We start from the raw sequence: 20489 nt of genomic DNA, 5'->3' as shown, positions 1-20489 counted from the left end.
CGGTTTGACCATCTGTTTGAGGATGGCTTGAAGTGCTAAAGGTCAATTTCGTGCCCATCTTCCTCAATAATGTAAGCCAAAAATGACTTAGAAATTTTTTATCACGATCACTCACCATGTATTTAGGCACACCATGTAAACGAACAATCTCATTGAAAAAAAAGTTAGCAACATGAGTAGCATCATAAGTTGAATGACAAGCAATGAAATGAGCCATTTTAGAAAATCGATCCACAACAACCATTATAGAATCTTTCTTTCGTTGGGTGATAGGAAGTCCCACAACGAAATCAAGACTAATATCCTCCCATGGTGCTTGTGGAATAGGTAAGGGCAAAAGATAGCCTTGTGGAAGACTATGACTCTTAGCCTTTTGACATATCATACATCTCTTCACAATGAACTCCACATCACTGACCAATCTAGGCCAATGAAAGTATTCTTGGACAAGAAGAGTTGTCTTCTCTATGCCAAGGTGTCCCGCCATTCCTCCTTCATGAAACTCTTTGATAAGAGATTCTCTTGAGATTGATCTTGGAATGCACAACCTGTTTCCTTTGAACAAATAGCCATCTAAAATGTAATAATCTTTGTAAGCATGATTAGAACATTTTAAAAACAAATCACCAAAATCATGATCATTTTTGTAACTTGCTTTCACATCTTCAACACTAATCACCCTTGCTTTGAAATAATTCAAGAGTGTGTATCTCCTTGAAAGTGCATCAGCTCCTTTGTTCATGGCGCCTCTCCTATGCTTGATCACAAAATGAAAAGCTTGCAAATACTCCACCAATTTGGAATGGCGTGGTTGGAGTTTTTGTTGGCTTTGAAGATATTTGAGTGCTTCATGATCTGAATGAAGGTTGAACTCCTTGGAAATGAGGTAATGTCTCCAATGGTCCAAAGCATGAACAAGAGCAATGAACTCCTTATCATAGGTGCTATACTTCCGTTGTGCTTCATTGAGTTTTTCACTAAAGTAGGCAAAGGGACGCCCAACTTGTGACAAAACAGCACCAATACCAACTCCACTAGCATCACATTCAACTTCAAAAACTTCATCAAAGTTAGGCAAAGAAAGAATAGGTGCACTAGTAAGTTGATGTTTTACCTCATCAAAGGCCTTTTGAGCCTTGTCATTCCAAACTAACTTCTGATTTTTAGTTAGCTCGATGATAGGTGCCATGAGGGTACTAAAATTCCGCACAAATCTTCTATAGAAAGAAGCAAGTCCATGAAAGCTTCGAACTTGTTGAATGGTTTGTGGCGTGGGCCACTCACGAATTGCAGTAACTTTCTTTTCATCAACTTCAATGCCTTGTGATGATACTTTAAAACCAAGAAAAATAACTTGGGAAGTGAAGAAATGACACTTCTCTAAGTTACCATACAATTTCTCACGTTCAAGGGCTTCAAAAACCTGTTGCAAGTGCATTTGAATGCTCTTCTTCCTCCCTACTATACACCAAAATATCATCAAAATAAACTACAACAAATTTACCCATGAAAGGTTGCATAACCTGATTCATAAGGCGCATAAATGTAGATGGTGCATTAGACAAACCAAATGGCATCACAAGCCACTCATAGAGGCCCTCCTTTGTCTTGAAAGCGGTCTTCCATTCATCTCCTTCGAAAATTCGAATTTGATGGTAGCCACTTCTCAAATCAATTTTAGAGAACACTTTAGAACCATGCAAATCATCACGCAAATCATTCAATCTTGGAATAGGAAACCGGTACTTGATAGTGATCTTGTTGATTGATCTACAATCAACACACATTCTCCATTCTCCATTCTTCTTAGGCACAATAAAAGTAGGACAAGCACATGGACTAAGAGAATTACGAATAAGACCTTTGGACAGTAATTCTTTCACTTGCCTCCTAATCTCTTCGGTTTCTTTTGGAGTGGTTCTATAGGATGGTTTGTCTGGGAGCATTGATCCGGGAACAAGATCAATTTCGTGTTGTATGTCACGTTTTGGGGGTAGGCCATTGGGAATGTCTTCGAGGAAAACATGGGAATATGTTTTCAGAAGAGGGGTGAGGAGTGGGTGTTGTTCTTTTTGTGACGGTTGGGAAGGGGTATTAAGTTGGCTCAAAATGAATTGTTTGTAAGCTTTATACTCATGAAATTCTGATTTTATGAGAGTGGTAAGGGAAGTGGGGGTGTGGATGTGGGGTGGCCGTTTTTGAGGTTTAGAGGGGTAATGAGTATTTTCTGTCCATCCTTAGTGAAGGAATATGTGTTTTTATACCCATCATGCATCACACGCCTATCAAATAGCCAAGGTCTACCAAGTAAAATATGACATGCATCCATAGGTATAACATCACACCATAATTCTTCCTCATAAGTTTTACCAATGCTAAATGATAACAAGACTTGTTGTGTTACTTGAATCCCTTTACCATGATTTAGCCATTGAATCACATAAGGTTTAGGGTGAGGGACGGTTTTTATTTTCAGCTTGTCTATCATTACTTGTGAAGCTATATTGGTACAACTACCTCCATCAATAATCAAGGTACATACCTTACCGCCAATGGTGCAACGAGTGTGAAAGATTGCCTCACGTTGCAAACTCCCTTCTTTGCCAATCATATTGCTTAGTTTACGTCGAACCACCAAGCATTCTCCTTCATCCATTCCTAGGCACGCATAATCATCATTCTCCTAAAGATTGCTATCCTCTTCAACTTCTAATTCGTCCTCCTATTAATGCTCAATCAAAGTGACAATCTTTTTATTTGGACAATCACTAGCCAAATGTCCATGGCCTTGACACCTAATACATCTTCTTGGGGCTGGTTTTGGGTTGGAATTTTGGGTGTTTTGTGAAAGTGGTTTAGAAGTAGGCTGATTGGATGTGGGTTTGAAAGGTGGGAAATTGGATGTTTGCTTTTTTGGGGGAAATGAGGTTTGAGATGCAAAACGTGACGAATCACTTTTGCCTCTTGCTTTTTTTGCTGCTCAATCTTATGTGCTAAGATAATGAGCTCTTCAAGGGTGGTGTAAGGGTGTAGCTCAGCCACGTTGGCTATTTTTGGGTCAAGTCCTCCCAAAAAGTGCACCAATGTTTGAGGTTCATCCTCCTCTACTCCACATTTCATGACAAATCCTTCAAATTCCCTAGCATATTCTTATACTGATTTTGTACCTTGTTTGAGGTTGTGGAACTTGGAAAAGTTTTCTTGCACATAATATGTGGGAAGAAACTTTTGTTTCAACATCTTTTTCATTTTGGTCCACGATCTCACCTTCTCTTTGTCTTGCCTTTCCCTCTTGGCGCACACACTAGCCAACCAAGTTGAGGCATATTTTCTCAACTTCAAGGCCACAATCTTCACCTTTTTTCCTTCCGGTGTTTGCTTGTAATCAAAGACTCTCTCCACCGTTCTAAGCCATTCTACAAACTCATCAGCATCGAGTTTGCCATCACACTCCGGAATGTCAGCCTTAATGTTATTGTTAGGCCGTGACCTTTCTCTTTCATGAAAAGGTCTCTCATTGTGATTGAAATTAGATTCACTCAATTCTTCATCACTGTGATTGGTTGAGCCCTCTTTTTGATGGCGCAACTTAGTAGAAAGATCTTTTAACTGATCTTGCAAATATTGCATTTGTTACTCCATATATTCTTTCTCTTGTTCAACCTTATTGACATATTCTTGCCAATTAGGTTGTGGAATGTTGGCCATGGTTTGTGTTTGGGGATGTGTTTGGGGATGTGTTTGGGTATGTGTTTGGGTATGTGTTTTGCTAGATCCCCCTCCTTCTAGCGCCAAATTTTGTAAATTTGGAGTAGCACTCGAAATACACAAGGGTTAAACCAAAGGATAGTTAAGGCTAAACAACCAAAGGCTTCTTAAATAAAGTTACACCACTAAGAAACGGTTTGGATTCCTAAGATCACAAGCTAACTAGTAGCCTAAGCAGCTAACTAAGCAAAGGAACGAAATTCCAAATCCAAGAATTTCAGATTTTTTGTTTCTAATCCAAGAAACGAATGTAAGACAAGTTTGTTTGTTTGAATAATTTGCTTTATTCATTCACATTTGCTTGCTATTTATAGTAAACAAGCATCCTTAAGTACAAGCTAACTTAAGTGGCTTTTCAGCTCACTTGTTACACGCCTTAGCTAAGTACAAATCAGCTTTTTGTTGTCTATGTACATTAATTAAACAAGCCTTATTTAACTAGATACATCAAAGAGAAAATGGTGCTTTATAACCTCCAAATTATGGCTGAAATAAAATCAGAAATAGGAGAGTGTAACTCCCCCTTGATTCACGCCCAACAAAGCAGCAATTTGGAAATGTATCAACCCCTTTATTCACGCCCAAATTCAAACAGCAAAGAAGTGTAGCTTCTCCTTGTTTCAAGCCTTGAAATAAGCTTGAATGTATGTGGAGAAGGATGTACTTGGATGCCCTTTAGATGCTCCAATGCTGACTGAAATAAAAGGCCACTTGAAGGCTGAATTGAAGGCTTGTAATTCCTCATTGAAACTGATTGTAACACCCAAGTCAAAGCTTTGAAATTCCTTTTAAAAGGATTTCGGATTCCATGCTTCTTCATAAGCTTAAATGGTTGCCTTCGTGATGTATCTTGCACTTGTACTTTGTGTGAATATGACATTATATTTTCGAACTAAATCAGCTAAAAATAACTAAGAAAAATATAACTAATTTGAAAACTTAAAATATGACTAAAGTTTACAATTTATTCAAAGCAGAAAATGAACTAGAATAAACTAGTTAATAAGAACAACAAGAAATTCAAATGATTGAATATCTTGCTGCACATGGATATAATGCATAGCACCAATGCATGATGCTACATCTTGAACTAAAGAAACGTTCATAACCAAGTTGTTAGGCTTGGCTACAACACGCGGGTACTGTTGCCCGCGCCCGCGGCGAAGACACCTGCGCCCGCGGCTAAGGGCGCGACAGATGCCCTATTCTAAGTGAACAGAGGGTGGGCTGCGGTCTCTCCAACAGGAGCAGTCTCTCCAGCTTCTCCGCGCCCGCGGCTAGGGCGCGGAGAGTTCCTGCCAAAAATCATCAACTTGATTAACTTTATCCGCGCCTGCGGCTCTCAGGACCCGCGCCCGCGGCAATAATTAGATGTAGAGCGCCATCTCCGTGCCCTCTCCAAGCCTTATCTAAGGAGCTTGATTCTTCTTAGCTTAGCTCTTTTTGCTCTTCTTAATTCCTTTTATAAAGCCAACTCCTTAAGCACCTATAAAAGTAACCAAAGAGAGAAAATAGAAGAAAAAAAGAGCAATATAAAAGGGAAACATGAAGAAAACCACACAAAGGAAAGTAAAACACGAAGAAAGAAGAAATAGAGAAACCAAAGGAGAAAAGACCAAAATGAATAAAGAAAACCATGAAAAAATAGGGTGAAAACATCCTAAAAGACTACCTTATGAGTGCCATAAATGACACTCATCAGGTTCGACCCTTTACTTGCCTCTATACTAGTATTTAGGTTGGTTAAGTGTTTATAAATTTAGTTTGACCGAGGGAGGATTAGCTTCAACAACCTAGTTCCACACCCCTCGTTATGGATAAGGTCTATAGTGCAAGACCTAGACCAGGGATGCCACTTTAAGCCCATGTGCTATAGATGACAAGGTTATTTAACCATCTAGAACTGATTGGTAGACTGGTGGAGGATGAGCAAGAGGCTCATATGCTTTTAAGCTCACTCCACTTGGGGTAAGGTGCAATTAAGATGCAACTTACCAACAATTGAAACAAACTATCCTGCAAGGAAGTTGTCCAAAAGCTCAAGAAAACCTATTCTTGCAAGGCGGCTATGTTTGCTCTAAGGACCAAGAAGAAGGATCTCAAGAACAAGGCATGGATGCGCTTCTTATATTGTAGTAAGAAAGGTCACTACAAAAGAGAATGTAGCGAGTATCTGGAAGATTAGGCAAGAGGAAAAAGAGCCTCAATCTTAGGTATCATCTTGACACTTGAATACAAGCAATTTATAAGGTATTACATACTGGAAAATTGACTCACTTTATGCTCCTATTTCAAGAACAAAGTGAGCGGCGCTTTTTAGTGGACATGAGTACACAAGTGGAAGATGAAGATAATCTATCCAAGGAAAGCTTGTAATCTCATGCGTTTTTTCTAAATACTAAAACTTGTTGAGTTTTATCTACCATACTTTGATCTCATGACGTTGGACGTTATTTTAACTTTGAAGGCAAGACTTTTGTTTCATGTCTTGTTTACTTTTATGGAAATGACACTTTTGTGTGTTTAGACAAAATTATTTATTATGATACCAAATAAGTTAAGACCATGGAGTCAAATCAGACTTACTTATGGCATTGCCGTCTTTGCCACGATAACATCAAACGCATGAAAAAGCTTCTAAAAGAAGGCGTTCTTGACTCTTTCGATTTAAAATCTTTTGAGAATCGCGAAAGATGTTTACTAGGCAAGATGATAAAGCAACCATTCTCAATGTTGGGAGAATACCAAAGTATGTGGACCAATTATTACACTCGTAAGACATGGCTATCGATATTTCATAACCTTCATGGACGACTATAGTAGATATGGATATGTCTACCTAATTTGCATAAATCTGAATCATTTGAAAAGTTTAAAGAATTTCAGAGTGAAGTTGAAGATCAGCTTGGTAAGAAAATCAAAGGCCTTCGATCTGATCGAGGTGGTGAACACTTGAGCCAAGAATTTGATGATCATTTGAAAGATGATGGTATACTTTCAGACACCTCCCGAAACTCAACAATAGAACGGCGAATCCGAATGGAGAAATTGAACCTTGTTAGACATGGGACGATCAACCATAGGTTTTAGTGATCTTCCTATCTCTTTCTAGGGACACGCACTTCTAATTGCGACACTATAAATGAATTGTGCTCCATCAAAAGCTGTAGAAAAGACTCCATATGAGTTATGGACGAAGAAACCTCCTAGGTTGTCTTTTCTAAAGATATGGGGATGCAAAGCATATGTCAATAAATTTATTTCTGACTAACTTCATCCCAAATCTGATAAGGTTTACTTTGTGGGCTACCCAAAAGAAACCAAAAGGGTATTACTTCTACAACAGATTGGAGAACAAAGTGTTTGTTTCTCGCGATGGTGTCTTTTTGGAGAAGGAGAACCTTTCAAAAATGACAAGTGGGAAGAAAATCGAACTCGACTAAGTTCGTGAGGATTAGCAACAAAATCAGAATGACAGTCAAAGTGCTCAAATAACATCTATTTACGAAGGTTAAAGTGATTAAAATATGCAAAGTCGAACTGAAAAATGCAAATGCTCAATCCATTACCCTACGTAAGTCTCATAGGCCGGGATCTCAACCTGATAGATATCTTTGTTTGGTATTAATCGAGAATCAGGATATCCTGATCATGGATGAAGATGAACCGGCAACCTACAAGCAAGCGATGGCATGCACCGACCCTCTACTAAATGGCAAGAGGCCATGAGATCTGAAATGGATTCCATGTTTGAAAATCAAGTCAGGGTGACACGTGTCACAGATGCCCCGTGGCATTCCACGTCACATAAATGAAGGGCAAATGTTTTGGGTAATTTTTACCCAAGCCACGTGGGGCTAATCAGGTGAAGACATGTGTCAGCCCAAGATTAGTCCAAATTGGACCAACCCCCCATATGACATATGGCATTCCAATAATTTGGGAGAAACGGCAGCCTTTAGGGCCAAAATCCTAAGAAAGCAGTAATTCGATGCAGCCCATCAGAATTAAGTCAGAGTGACCTATTCAAGGGAACATTTACTAATGACCCTATAAATAGGGAGATTCCCCCCATTTTGGGGACATCTATAATTTATTACAACATACCCTACATTCTCTTACATCAAAGAAAACACCTGATCTTGGAATCCGATAAGATCTTACTTTTACCTTTTCGCACTTTTTACCTTCTCGAACGTGTTCTAACTTGATCGCCAGAGGCGGAGCTCCTTCCAACCAGAGTCTCCATGTTTTGTAGGTACGGATTGCGCTGGACCAGTCTTCGAGTTGTAACTTTCCCGAGAGACAAAAATGAAAGGAATTATTAGAAAGCTAATAATTCAGTAAAGTTAAGTGATTGGTTTTTTTGGTGGAGGCCGCTTCCGATCAGTAATAATAATGTATAATTACTATTACAACTTAATCTTGACTGAACCCTTCGGGTCACACCAAAGCAACTAACAAACCGAAGCGACGAATTAATTCGGAAGGAATTAATGAGTCGCCCGAGTAATTAATATTTAGACGTCGGAAATTCGAGCTTAGAGCGTCAAAAGTCGAGTCGAAAATGATAGAAAGACGAGATGGGAAAAACTAATAAATCAACATAATGACCAAATTACCCCTAGCATAAAAAAGCCGAGTGCTAGGGGTATGGCCGAGCAAGCAACCCGCACCAAGTGTAGGGCTTGCTAGCAAGCCCCGACTAGCTGCCCGCATTTGGTAAGAGGCCTCCTAGCAGCAGCCCGCATGCATGTGCTAGGCTAGATGGGCGAGGGTGGCAGTAGCTATGGATGCGCACTTGGGGTGCCTTGGTGCCCAAGTGGGGCAACCATGTGGGGAAGCCATGTGGCGCAAGCTAAGAGGAGAGTAGGATGATGTGTTGCCCGATTTTTAGATAGGGAGTGGGGAGCAAGTTTGGTCCCGCCTTTTCCAAATGGTCCTCACCTAACCTCTCTTGTGAGCTTGACACTTGTTGATTTATTAGTAGCTTGATTATTTATTTTATTTTAGATTTAAAATAAAATGGAAAAATTAAATCTCCCACATGGAAGGATGATGGGAATTTTTTGTGAGCCTTTGCCTATAACTACCAACCATGGGAGTAAGGATTCTTCACTTGAGTAAGTGTTGAAAAAGGCATTACAGTGTGAAAACCTCCGAACACAAATTACTCAGGTTTAGCTCAGGCTTTGCTAACTCCAAAGCAATAGACCGAGTTTGGTGCTCGCGTTGTGGGTGGACTTCCTAGGAGGTCTCCATGTGAGCAGGGCTAAGGGGCTTTAGATGTAAGAGCTCAATTAAATGAGCGAAGCATGCTATAAATGTAATAATCTCTTACTTAGTCTTGTGTTTATTTTAATTATGCATTATGTTTATAATTATTGTTAGTTTGGTTTTGGGTCGGGATTCTTTCCGCGGTGGGTCGGACTCACTGAAACCCAACAACGGTATCGGAGCCTTTCTCATTTATTTTTAAAATTATATTTTTCAAGGTTTTTTTACGGCTTAATTTTTCGGGTTTTAAGTTGCTAATTAGATTTATAGCCCCGAACCCAGATTTTTTTCCCAAAAATAGTGAATTTTGGGTGGAAAAGGCATTCTTAAAATGGTTTTACCCTTTCAAACATGTGTTTTTAGTAAAAAAAAAAAAAAAAACGACCAGAAATGCACTTTTCGAGCGATTTTTCGTTTTGACGAAAATTTTAAAGTCTTTCTAACCTTGAAAATTCATTGCATATTTATGGAGGTAATGTATTTGGTTCATTCTTTAATTTATATGCAATTTTAAACCTCTTTAAGCATGGTTACTTGGTAGTAATTGGTACTTGAAAATTTGGTTTTATTTTTCACATAATTGCAAATTAATTGCATTAAGTGTGAAAAGTTTGTTCTTTGTTGCTTCCATGTACTAAAGCTTCAATCTTTAATTGTTTATAGTGATTGAAACTTTGAGTTACTAAATTCCATGAATTTTTTAGTTGAACTTTTGATTTAATCATGTATTAAGTGATTGGAGTCATAAAATTTGAATCTTGTGATAGAAATTTCATTTCTCTTCATATTGGAAGATATAATTTTTCAAGAATTCACAAGTGTTAAAGTTGTAATTTTTATATTGAAATTTTTGTTCACATTTCCAACACCCTTTTATTTTTTTCAAAATCTCATGATTAATTTTAATTAATTAAATTAATTGTAAGTTATTGCCCTTATTATTTTATTGCACCATGTTAGACCAATTTTATAAAAGAATGGTTCTTGGAAATAATTTTTGTTGTATGCACTTTATGAATTTTAATTAAAGTTGGACTTGTTTTAATTTTTCATTTTTGGCTATATTTTATTAATTCCAAAATTAATTTGAAACTAACTAAAAAGCACGCAAAAATGGGGTTAAAAACCCGTGGTTTTGCATGCAAATCTAGGGCGAAATGCCCCTTGGCGAGCCGGGCTGCATAGCAGCCCGCATGTGGCTGCCAAGGGCAGCCTCGACATGGTGCAACCATGCGTGGCTACTGCCACAGTGATGAGTGTCATTTATGGCACTCATAGGGTAGTCTTTTAGGGTTATTTCTTTCCCTTTTTCATGTTTTATTCTCTTATTTTTGGTCCTTTTTCCTTAGGTTTCTCTTTCTCCTCTTTTCGTTATGGTTCTCCTGTTTTCCTCATGTTTTCCTTTTATTTGGCTCTTTTTCCTTTTATTTCCTTTCTTTGTTTGCTTGTGTAGGTATTTGGAGAATCACCTTTGCAAAGGAATCGAGTTGGGGCCTTAATGATCAAGTAAGGAAGAAGCATTTGGCTAGAGAGGGCTTAGAGAGGCCTTGGAGAGGCCTCGGAGAGGTCTCCAAGATATTTCCAGCAGGCTGCGGGCGCGGGTCAGTGGAACCGCGGGCGCGGGCTTAAGAAGAGCAAATTGCAAGATTTTGGCAGGAGCTTCCCGCGGTTGCCCCGCGGGCTCTCCGCGGGCGCGGGAAATCTGGAGAGGGTGCTCCATCTCAAAGAGACCGCGGCCCCATGATTGAGTTTTGGGAGCAGGGGATTGGCCGCGGGCGCGAAATCTTTGGCCGCGGGCGCGGGTGCTGCCTAGAAAGCCCGCGAAGGGTTCCGTACCCATTTCTCCGCGGCCGCGGATTCATCTAGAGAGACCGCGGGATTTGCCGGTTTCTTCTTTACCTATAAATAGAATTGTAATTCCTTTTCAAAAGGAACTTTTTGATAATATTTCATTAGCTTAGTTTTAGAGAGAGAATTTAGAGAGAGGTTAGAGAGAATTTCTTGGTTTTGGATTTGTAACTCAACATTTGATCAATCAAGTTTGGATTTTTTCATTTTCAATCATCAATATTAGTGAGAATCTCTTCCTTCTTTTATTTCATACTTACTTGCTATTTGATTTATGCTTGTTGCTTGTTTTTCTTTGGATTTGAATTTGATATTGTTGAATATTTTGATTTCTCTTAGATTTTAATAAAGAATGAAGATTAATGCAATTTCTAGTTATTTGTTCTTGAATTTCACCATGATTAGTGAGTAGATTAGTTGCTAGGGAAAGGGGGAAGCATGTTTGATTAATGAAATTTCTAGTTGATGCTCTTTGATTGATTGATTTGTTGCAATTAAATTGGTTGACATAGTTTTGCATGTGATTGATCGGACTAGGAGTGATCAACCTATAAGATTAATCTAGATTGCATTGCAACTCTTAATGACATGAACAATTGAATTGAAAGTTGCTCTAATTGATTGGGTTTGCTTGTGATTCTTCTTGATTTGCCTTTCACAGTGACACCTAGATTGGCTTATAGGAGATAGCTTTTGAACTCTCTTGATTGCTACTATTGTTTGTCCATTGCAATACTTGAATTAATTGATTGAGCTCTAAACTAGAATTATCATTGAACTTGCATGTGGAACCCATATCCCTAGTGTTTAGACCTTTGATTTACTTGATTAGACTTGTTCTAGTTTACCATAGTGCAAACCATTACCTAAACCCCATCTTCGTGGTAGCTTGACTTAGACTCTAGTTTTCATCATTGCATTCCCTAGGGATCGACCCTTAACTTACCCTATATTCATATAAGGTTGGTTAGGTGTTTACAAATTTAGTTTGACTTGGAGGAAGAGTAGATAACGACATATATTTTCCTCTTGTCAAAATGGCGCCGTTGCCGGGGAATGCTATTGGTGCTTAGCTTTTGTTGTTGAGTCTACTTCATTTTAATTGAAAAAAAAATACAAAAAGATTTTGATTCTTTAAGCTACACTTGTAGCCGTGCTACAAATATTTTCTTTGAAGTTTTGCATGCATAGAGCTCGTGATCGATCCATTGTGCCTTTTGACCCGGAAATTGAAAGGACTCTCTCAAGGAGAAGAATAGCTAATCGATCCTTGGGGTATAGTTCTTCAAGTGAAGAAGAGATTGAAGAAGAGCAAGGCATGGGAGAAAATCCGAGAGTGGCCTTGAAGGAGCTAGGAATACCCGGTGCTTATAGGTTTGAGAGCGGCATAGCTCCGCCTACAACACCGGCAAATGATTTCGAGATTCGGCCGGCCATGATCACCTTAATTGAGAGGAGGCAATATATTGGGGCTAAGAATGAGAGCCCGTTGAACCATCTTAAAGAATTTGAAAAATATTGCAACACCATCAAAGTCAACGGAGTTTCTCAAGAGTTTATACGCCTCAAGTTGTTCCCCTTCTCTCTCATAGGAAGATCCTTAGAGTTGATAGATAAAGAAGTGAAGCCCAACTCCTTGAGAACATGGGATGATGTTACAAAGGCCTTCTTGTCCCGCTTCTACCCTCAAAAGAAGACGGCGGAGGCAAGAGCCTTGATTCAAGGGTTCAAGCAAAGGCCAAATGAAAGCCTTTACGAAGCATGGGAGAGATACAAAGAGTATCAAAGGGAGTGCCCTCACCACGGAATCCCAACATACCAAGTGGTCCAAATCTTCTATGGCGGTTTAAGTCCCCAAGGCAAGTCATGCCTTGATGGGGGGGCCGGGGGTCCTATCATGAACAAGACCGAAGAAGAAGTGGTGGACATTATTGAGGACGTGGTGACGTACTATAGAGATTGGCAAGATGGGGAGAGAGACTCTTCACACAAGCAATCTTCATTGTACTCGGTGTACCATCTAAATGCGATCAACAACCTTTCCTCCCAAATGACAAACTTGGGAAAGGAGATGACCGCAATCAAAGCCAAGATGGAGAGCACTTCTTCTTCTTCCCAAGATTCGAATCTTCCCTCCCAATTTAAGGGGAGAGGTACTCCTTCTAACTCTCAACCCCCTCCCTCTTCACATAATATGCCTATGGGTTGTTTGTTTTGTGATGCATGTGGATCGTATGATCATGACTCTAGTAATTGTCCTAATGAATGTATTGATGAGTTTGATAACAATGAGAGTGAGCATGTGAATTATGTGTCAAATAATAATGCTCAAAGGTTTGATAATCAAAGAGGTCAATGGAATAGGAATTACCAAAACCAAGGCAATTTTGACAACTATAATCAAGGTGGTGGTTATAGAAACCAAGGGAACCAAGGTTCTCGTGGTAGCTATAATAACCAAGGTTATAGTGGCCAAAATCAAAGCCAAAATTATGGTAATCAAAACCAAGGTTATGGAAATCACAACCAAGGTAGTGGTAACCATAATCAAGGTGGTGGTAACCATAATCAAGGTTATGGTCAAAATCAAAATAGGGGTACTTGGAACAACCAAGGGAAGGGAAATTTTCAAAATAATGCTCAAAGAGGTCCCCCACCCGGATTTGTTCCAAGGACTCAAGGAGAAAATTCCTATTCACAACCTTCTTCACCTAGGACCAATTTGGAAGAAATAATTGAGAATCAAACCAAATTGTTGAACACATACATGGTCGTTAGTGATAAGAAGTTTAATGAAATGATGACCCACAATAAAATGCTTGAAAACCAAATTTCTCAACTTGCTAATGCTTTGAAAGATCATGCAATCCCTTCTTCTTTACCTTCCCAAGGTCTTGATCCCAAGAAACACGTGAATGCTATTGTTACAAGGAGTGGTAAGGTTCTTGAGGAAAGATTACCTAGGAAGGGTGAGGATAAGGAGGTTCCTAAGGAAGCCTTGGTTGAGAATGAGGGGATAGGGCATCATTGGATGAGGTTGTGGTTGAGACACCTAGAGAGGTGAGAGTAGAGAAAGAAATTGTGAAACCCAAGCTCCCTTACCCACAAAAATTCATGAGACACAAATTGGATGAATAATTTGGGAGATTCATTGATATGCTAAAACAACTTCATCTTTCTCTACCTTTTACCGATGTGATCAACCAAATGCCAATTATGCCAAATTCCTCAAGGACATTTTTAGTGGGAAAAGGACTTGTGAGGTTGTGGAAACTATCAATTTGACCGAAAATTGTAGTGCTATCATCATGAACAAAATGCCACCCAAATTGAAAGACCCCGGAAACTTCTCCATCCCTTGTGCCATTAACAAGATGCAAATTGATAATGCCCTATGTGACTTGGGAGCTAGTGTGAGCATAATGCCATATTCGGTTTATCAAAGGCTTAAACTAGGGGAACTCTTACCTTCTAACATTACCTTGCAATTAGCCGATAGGTCAATTAAGTTTCCAAAAGGTAAGGTAGAAGATGTTCCATTGAGGGTTGGGAAGTTTGTGTTCCCGGTGGATTTTATTGTGCTTGAAATGGATGAAGATGCTACCATTCTAATCATTTTAGGTAGACCCTTTCTTGCTACCTCGGGTGCTATGATTGATGTGAGGAGTGCAAAGATTTCCCTTAAGGTAGGAGATGAGGTCATTGAATTTGATTTGAATGAAAGCATGAAATATCCATCTTCTTCTCTAGAAAATTGCATGATGATTGATTCAGTTGATCATGTTGTGTCTTCCATGCATGAGCACTTGCTCACCTCTAACGATGCTCTTGAGAATGTTTTATTGAACAAGGACAAAGTAGGTACACCATGCAAGGAAGTGGCATTCTATGAAGAATAGCTTAATGGAAGCATGGAGGAAGTGGATGAGCAAATGTGCTTGAAAATCTCAAGCCAAGAAGCTTTGAAAGCGGCCACATCAAAGGAAGGTAATGGTGTGCCTATGGTAGAGCTCAAACCTCTACCATCACACCTTAGGTATGAGTTCTTTGGCCCTCATTCCACTTACCCCGTGATAGTTAGTGCATCCTTGAGCGCGAGCCAAGCTCAAGCGTTATGTTGTGTTTTGAGAAAGCACCAAGGTGCTTTGGGGTACACAATTGATGATCTTAAAGGTATAAGCCCCGCCTTGTGCCAACACCACATAGCACTTGAGGAAGGCGCCCTTACTTCTATCGAACGACAAAGAAAACTACATCCCCAAATGGGAGAGGTAGTTAAGAAGGAGATCACCAAGCTATTGAATGCGGGAATCATATTCCCCATCTCTAGCTCAAGGTGGGTCTCCCCCGTGCATGTCGTTCCAAAGAAGGGGGGCATGACCGTGGTTGAGAATGAGAAGGGTGAGCTCATTCCAACTAGGACGGTCACGGGTTGGCAGATGTGTATAGACTATAGACGTCTAAACACATCCACCAAGAAGGATCACTTCCCTCTTCCATTTATTGATCAAATGCTTGAAAGACTAACAAGGCACAAATTTTATTGTTTCCTTGATGGATATTCGGGATTCTTCCGAATCCCCATCCACCCAGATGATCAAGAGAAAACTACCTTCACATGTCCTTATGGGACCTTTGCCTATCGAAGAATGCCCTTTGGGTTATGCAATGCACCCGCTACATTCCAAAGGTGCATGATGAGTATTTTTGGGGATATGTTGGAGGAGAAAATGGAGGTCTTCATGGATGACTTTTCGGTGGGGGGTGTCTCATTTGAGGAGTGCCTTGTGAACCTTGAGAAGTGTTTGGAAAGATATTTTAAGGTCAATCTTGTTTTGAATTGGGAGAAATGCCACTTCATGGTGGAGGAAGGTATAGTGCGTGGGCACAAGATTTCAAATAGAGGAATTGAGGTGGATAAGGCAAAAATAGAAGTTATTGAGAAACTTCCACCTCCGGTGAATGTCAAGGGTGTGAGATCGTTCCTTGGTCATGCGGGTTTCTATAGAAGATTCATCAAGGATTTTTCACTTATTGCTAAGCCCCTAAATGACCTTCTTCAAAAGGATGTTGAGTTCATTTTTGATGACAAATGCTTGAAGGCATTTGATAGATTGAAGAAGGCCCTTATCTCCACTCCTATTGTTCAAGCCCCAAGGTGGGATCTTCCTTTTGAATTGATGTGTGATGCAAGTGATTGGGCTATTGGAGGTGTTTTGGGATAACGTGTAGACAAGAAGCTTCATGTGATTTACTATATGTCCAAGACACTCAATGGGGCTCAAAAGAACTACACAACAACGGAAAAGGAAATTTTAGCAATTGTGCACTCTTTTGAGAAATTCCGTTGTTACTTGTTGGGTTCCAAGACCATAGTCTTCACGAATCACGCGGCCCTCAAGTATCTATTTGCCAAGAAAGAGTCCAAGCCTAGGTTGATTCGATGGGTGCTTGAATTACAAACTTTTGAGATTGAGATTAGGGACAAGAAGGGTGCGGAGAATGTTGTGGCGGACCATCTTTCTCGCCTTGAGGGTGATCAAATTAATGATGATGGTTCACCTATTGAGGATAAAATGCTTGATGACTTCTTATATGCCATAGAGGTGAAGGAACTCCCATGGTATGCCGACTTGGTGAATTTTCTAGCATTTGGGGAGTTTCCACCCTCTTTCACAAAGAACCAAAGGAAGAAAATCAAAAGGGAGGCAAGACATTACTTGTGGGACGATCCCATCCTATACAAACGAGGGGTTGATGGCTTACTTAGGCGTTGTGTTCCAAATGAAGAGGTGCCTAGTGTTTTAAGGATGTGCCACTCGGACCCTAGTGGTGGGCATATGGGTGTTTCCAGCTACCAAGGTTCTTCAATGTGGTTTGTGGTGGCCGCATCTCTTCAAGGACTCATGGGGCTTTGTGAAGTCATGTGACCGATGTCAAAGGGTTGGGAATATCTCCAAGAGGAATGAGATGCCTCAACAACCCATTCTTGAGTTAGAGGTGTTCGATGTTTGGGGGATTGACTTCATGGGACCATTCCCATCTTCATATGGTAATCAATTCATACTTGTGGCTGTGGACTATGTTTCTAAATGGGTTAAGGCCATTGCCTCCCCTACTAATGACCACAAAGTAGTGTTGAAGTTGTTCAACAAAATCATCTTCCCAAGGTTTGGCGTGCCTAAGGCTGTGATAAGCGATAACGGATCTCATTTTGTTCACAACGCCTTCCAAAAGATGTGGAGAAAACATGGAGTGCATCAACGGTTCGGCCTTCCATATCATCCTCAATCGAGTGGCCAAGTCGAGGTCTCCAATCGTCAAATAAAGCTCATTCTTGAGAATACGGTTGCAAGGAATAGAAAGGACTGGTAGAACAAGTTAGATGATGCTCTTTGGGCTTATAGGACGGCTTTTAAGACGCCTATTGGTACCACTCCATATCGCCTTGTCTATGTCAAATCGTGACATCTCCCGGTAGAGCTTGAACATCGTGCCTTATGGGCCATCAAGAAGATAAATTTTGACTTAGCTAGTGCGGGGGAGAAGAGGTGGTTGGATCTTCATGAGCTAGAAGAATTTCGACTTGATGCTTACGATTGTGCTAGCACCTACAAGGCTCGCTCCAAGGAGGTTCATGACAAGTTGAATGAGAAAAAGGAGTTTTGTGTAGGTGACAAAGTCCTCCTCTACAATTCAAGGATGAAGTTGTTCCCCAGAAAGCTCATGTCAAGATGGAGTGGACCATTCTTGGTAAAAGATGTTTTTTATAATGGTGCCGTGGAGATTTCTCCTATAAAATCCTCATCTTCATTCAAAGTTAATGGTCATCGGCTCAAGAAGTACTATGATGGAGTGTTTGTTGGACTTGTTCACAAAATGATTCTTTTTAGGCCACCATGAGATGGTGGTGCACGTCGAGCTAACGACGTTAACCAAAAGCGCTTACGGGAGGCAACCCGGATTCTCATCTCATTTCTCTTTCCTTTCTTTTCTTTTTATTTTTCCTTGATTGGTTTTTGATTTTATTTTTGAGTTGGTTTTGTGTTTGTCTTGTAGGTCGCCCATTATCATCACTTGTTGGAAAGAAGGGGTTTGAAGAAGAGTTTAGAGTGCAGGGGAGAGGGCTCCCCGAGGGCTAGGGGAGACCTCGGGGGCATTTTCACCTCTTTGAAGCAAAATTGAAATATCATTCCAGGGACTTCCCGCGGTTGCCCTTCGGTCTCTCCGCGGGCGCGGGAGGTTCTGGAGAGGCCTCGGAAGAGTTGGAGAGGGCGCGACCCTCATATCAAGCATAATTGAATTTCTTTTCAGGGACTTCCCGCGGTTGCCCCGCGGTCTCTCCGCGGGCGCGGGAGGTTCTGGAGAGGGCGCGTCACGATTGGAGAGGGCGCGGGCCTCAATTCGAGCAACATTGAACCCCATTCCAGGGACTTCCCGCGTTTGCCCCGCGGTCTCTCCGCGGGCGCGGGAGGTATTGGAGAGGGCGCGACAAATCAGGAGAGGGCGCGGCCCCAATCAGATATTAAAATTCTAAAAATTCCAGGAGGTCCCCGCGGTTGCCCCGCGGGCGCGGGAGATTTTCCGCGGGCGCGGAATTTTTGGGAGAGGGCGCGGCGATCTAGGTTTATTACCCGGGCACGCCCCTCTTCTCTCTCTCTCTCCTCTCTTATTTCCTCCGCTTCTCCTTATTTTTCCCCTTCCTCTCTCTACCTCCTCTCAAACCCTAACCCCAAAACATCAATTTCTCACAAATTTCTTCACCTTTTGCTCAAAATTTTCACAAATTCTTCCATATTCCTCCATTTTCAACACTCCTACTCTTCTTTCTCGTGCTTTTTCGGGAAATTTCGGGTCTTTGAAGTGCTTTGAGTTTAATTTGAGTCTCCAATCTTGGTATACTTCTAACCTTTGTAATATTTTTGTCAATTTCAATTGATTTCTTTACATTGGTTTGTTTACCTTGAATTTGAGCATGATTTTTGTGTTTTATGGTTGATTTATGGGAAAATTGGTATATTTGGGTGATTGTTACTTTTTATTGTTGATTCATGATTATATTGATGAATGATTGTTGATATTGTGGTTTGTTGTTGGATTTTGGTTGTTGTGTTGATTGGAACAGGTACCATGTAGTTTGTGGTGGTTTGGTTTGATTTGTAAGGAGGTTTGTGAGTAACTTTTGGTGGAAGTTGTTTTGTTTGAGGGTGAGTTTCTAAAATCGGCCCCTAGAACCTATTTGGAGCCTTCCATTGAGTTTTTCTCCACATTTGAGTTCAATAAGGTGGGGGAAACCGATTTTATTATTTCCTTCCAACTCTTCAATGTAAAATACACCATGAACCTAGCCGAGTTCAATGTATCCCTTGGTTTCAACCCCAATGGTGATATCTTCGAGCCCCTTATCTCCTTAGTCCAAAATGAGTATAATGAGGTTTCTTGGTGGAAAACCATAGCCAACAGGAGGGAGTTTGATTCGAAGAAGTCCCTTGCTAGTGAAATTATCCATCCGGCCCTTAGGATCCTTCATAGAATTCTTGGGTATTCGGTCTTTAATAAGCAAGATTTGGGGAAGTTATCTCGGGAGGAGATTATGGTGTTATGGATGGCTACCAAGCCGGAGTTAGGGTCAAGGATTAATTTTGGCTATATCTTCATGAATTGTTGTAAGGAGATAATGCATGGGGTCAAAACAGGGGAAATTCATTCTGGGGGCATGGTGACACGTCTTGTGTCGTATTTCAAGCAAGAGGGGTTCTAGAATTCTTGCACTCCGGTTGGAAGGAGTGAAGACGTGTGGATTAGTTTGAAGCAAGTTAAAACTTTGCATTTCATAACTAGCACTAGGAGAGCCGGCACTTACTCTTGGCTAGTGAAAAATACCCACCATTGCCTACTCCCTAACCCGGCCACCACCTCCATCCTTCGTGAGGCTAGAAGCATTGGGATGGTCCCTAGGGACAATGGGAGGATTGATGATGAGATGGAGGAGGATGATAAGATTGATGGGGGTGATGGGAATGATGAGGAAGAGGAGGAAGGAAGAGGAGAAGAATATGATGAAGAGCAACAACAACCGCCACTACAACAACAACATGAGCATTTTCATGATGATGCTAAAAGAAGAAGAAGAGAAAGGAGACATCAAAGCCAACAACAACAACAATATTTCCAAGGAGATGCTTATCTTCGAGAGATGGAGGCCATGAGATCCAACATGGAGCGCATGCAATTGAGCATGCAAGGTATGTACTCGGACCTCCAAACTTTGTCTTATCAAACTAGCGCCTTGTATGACGCTAGTGTGCGTAGGGGGGAGGTCACACCTCCGGTCAACTACCCTTATGTGCCGCCCCAACAAGGGCTGGTACCTTCATGGGGCGGTGACAACCTCCCTACATACCCAAATTGGCCCAGGGTGGAGGACCCCGATGTGCCAAGGCGCGACTTCCCACCTTATGATTATAGGGTCTCGGGGGGGATTGATTATCGGGGTGATCCCGCATACTACTATGTTCACCCCCATCACCCCGAGCCCCTTGTTCAGCCTGAGCCTTATGACCAATTAACCCGATCCCAACTTGACCTATTCCAGG

The 20489-nt window shown here is 40.8% G+C and overlaps 1 pseudogene; it reads right to left on the bottom strand.

Annotated features, from left to right (window-relative positions):
- Positions 1-12603: 12603 nt before the first annotated feature.
- On the bottom strand, positions 12604-12702 carry LOC145566339 (small nucleolar RNA R71; annotated as a pseudogene).
- Between the last annotated feature and the right edge of the window lie 7787 nt (positions 12703-20489).

The sequence above is a fragment of the Chenopodium album genome, chromosome 1 (genome assembly GCF_948465745.1).
Source record: "Chenopodium album chromosome 1, dcCheAlbu1.1, whole genome shotgun sequence".
Taxonomy (NCBI): Eukaryota; Viridiplantae; Streptophyta; class Magnoliopsida; order Caryophyllales; family Amaranthaceae; genus Chenopodium; species Chenopodium album.
Note: the sequence above shows the minus strand (reverse complement) of the source record. Positions and strands in the feature narration are given on the sequence as shown.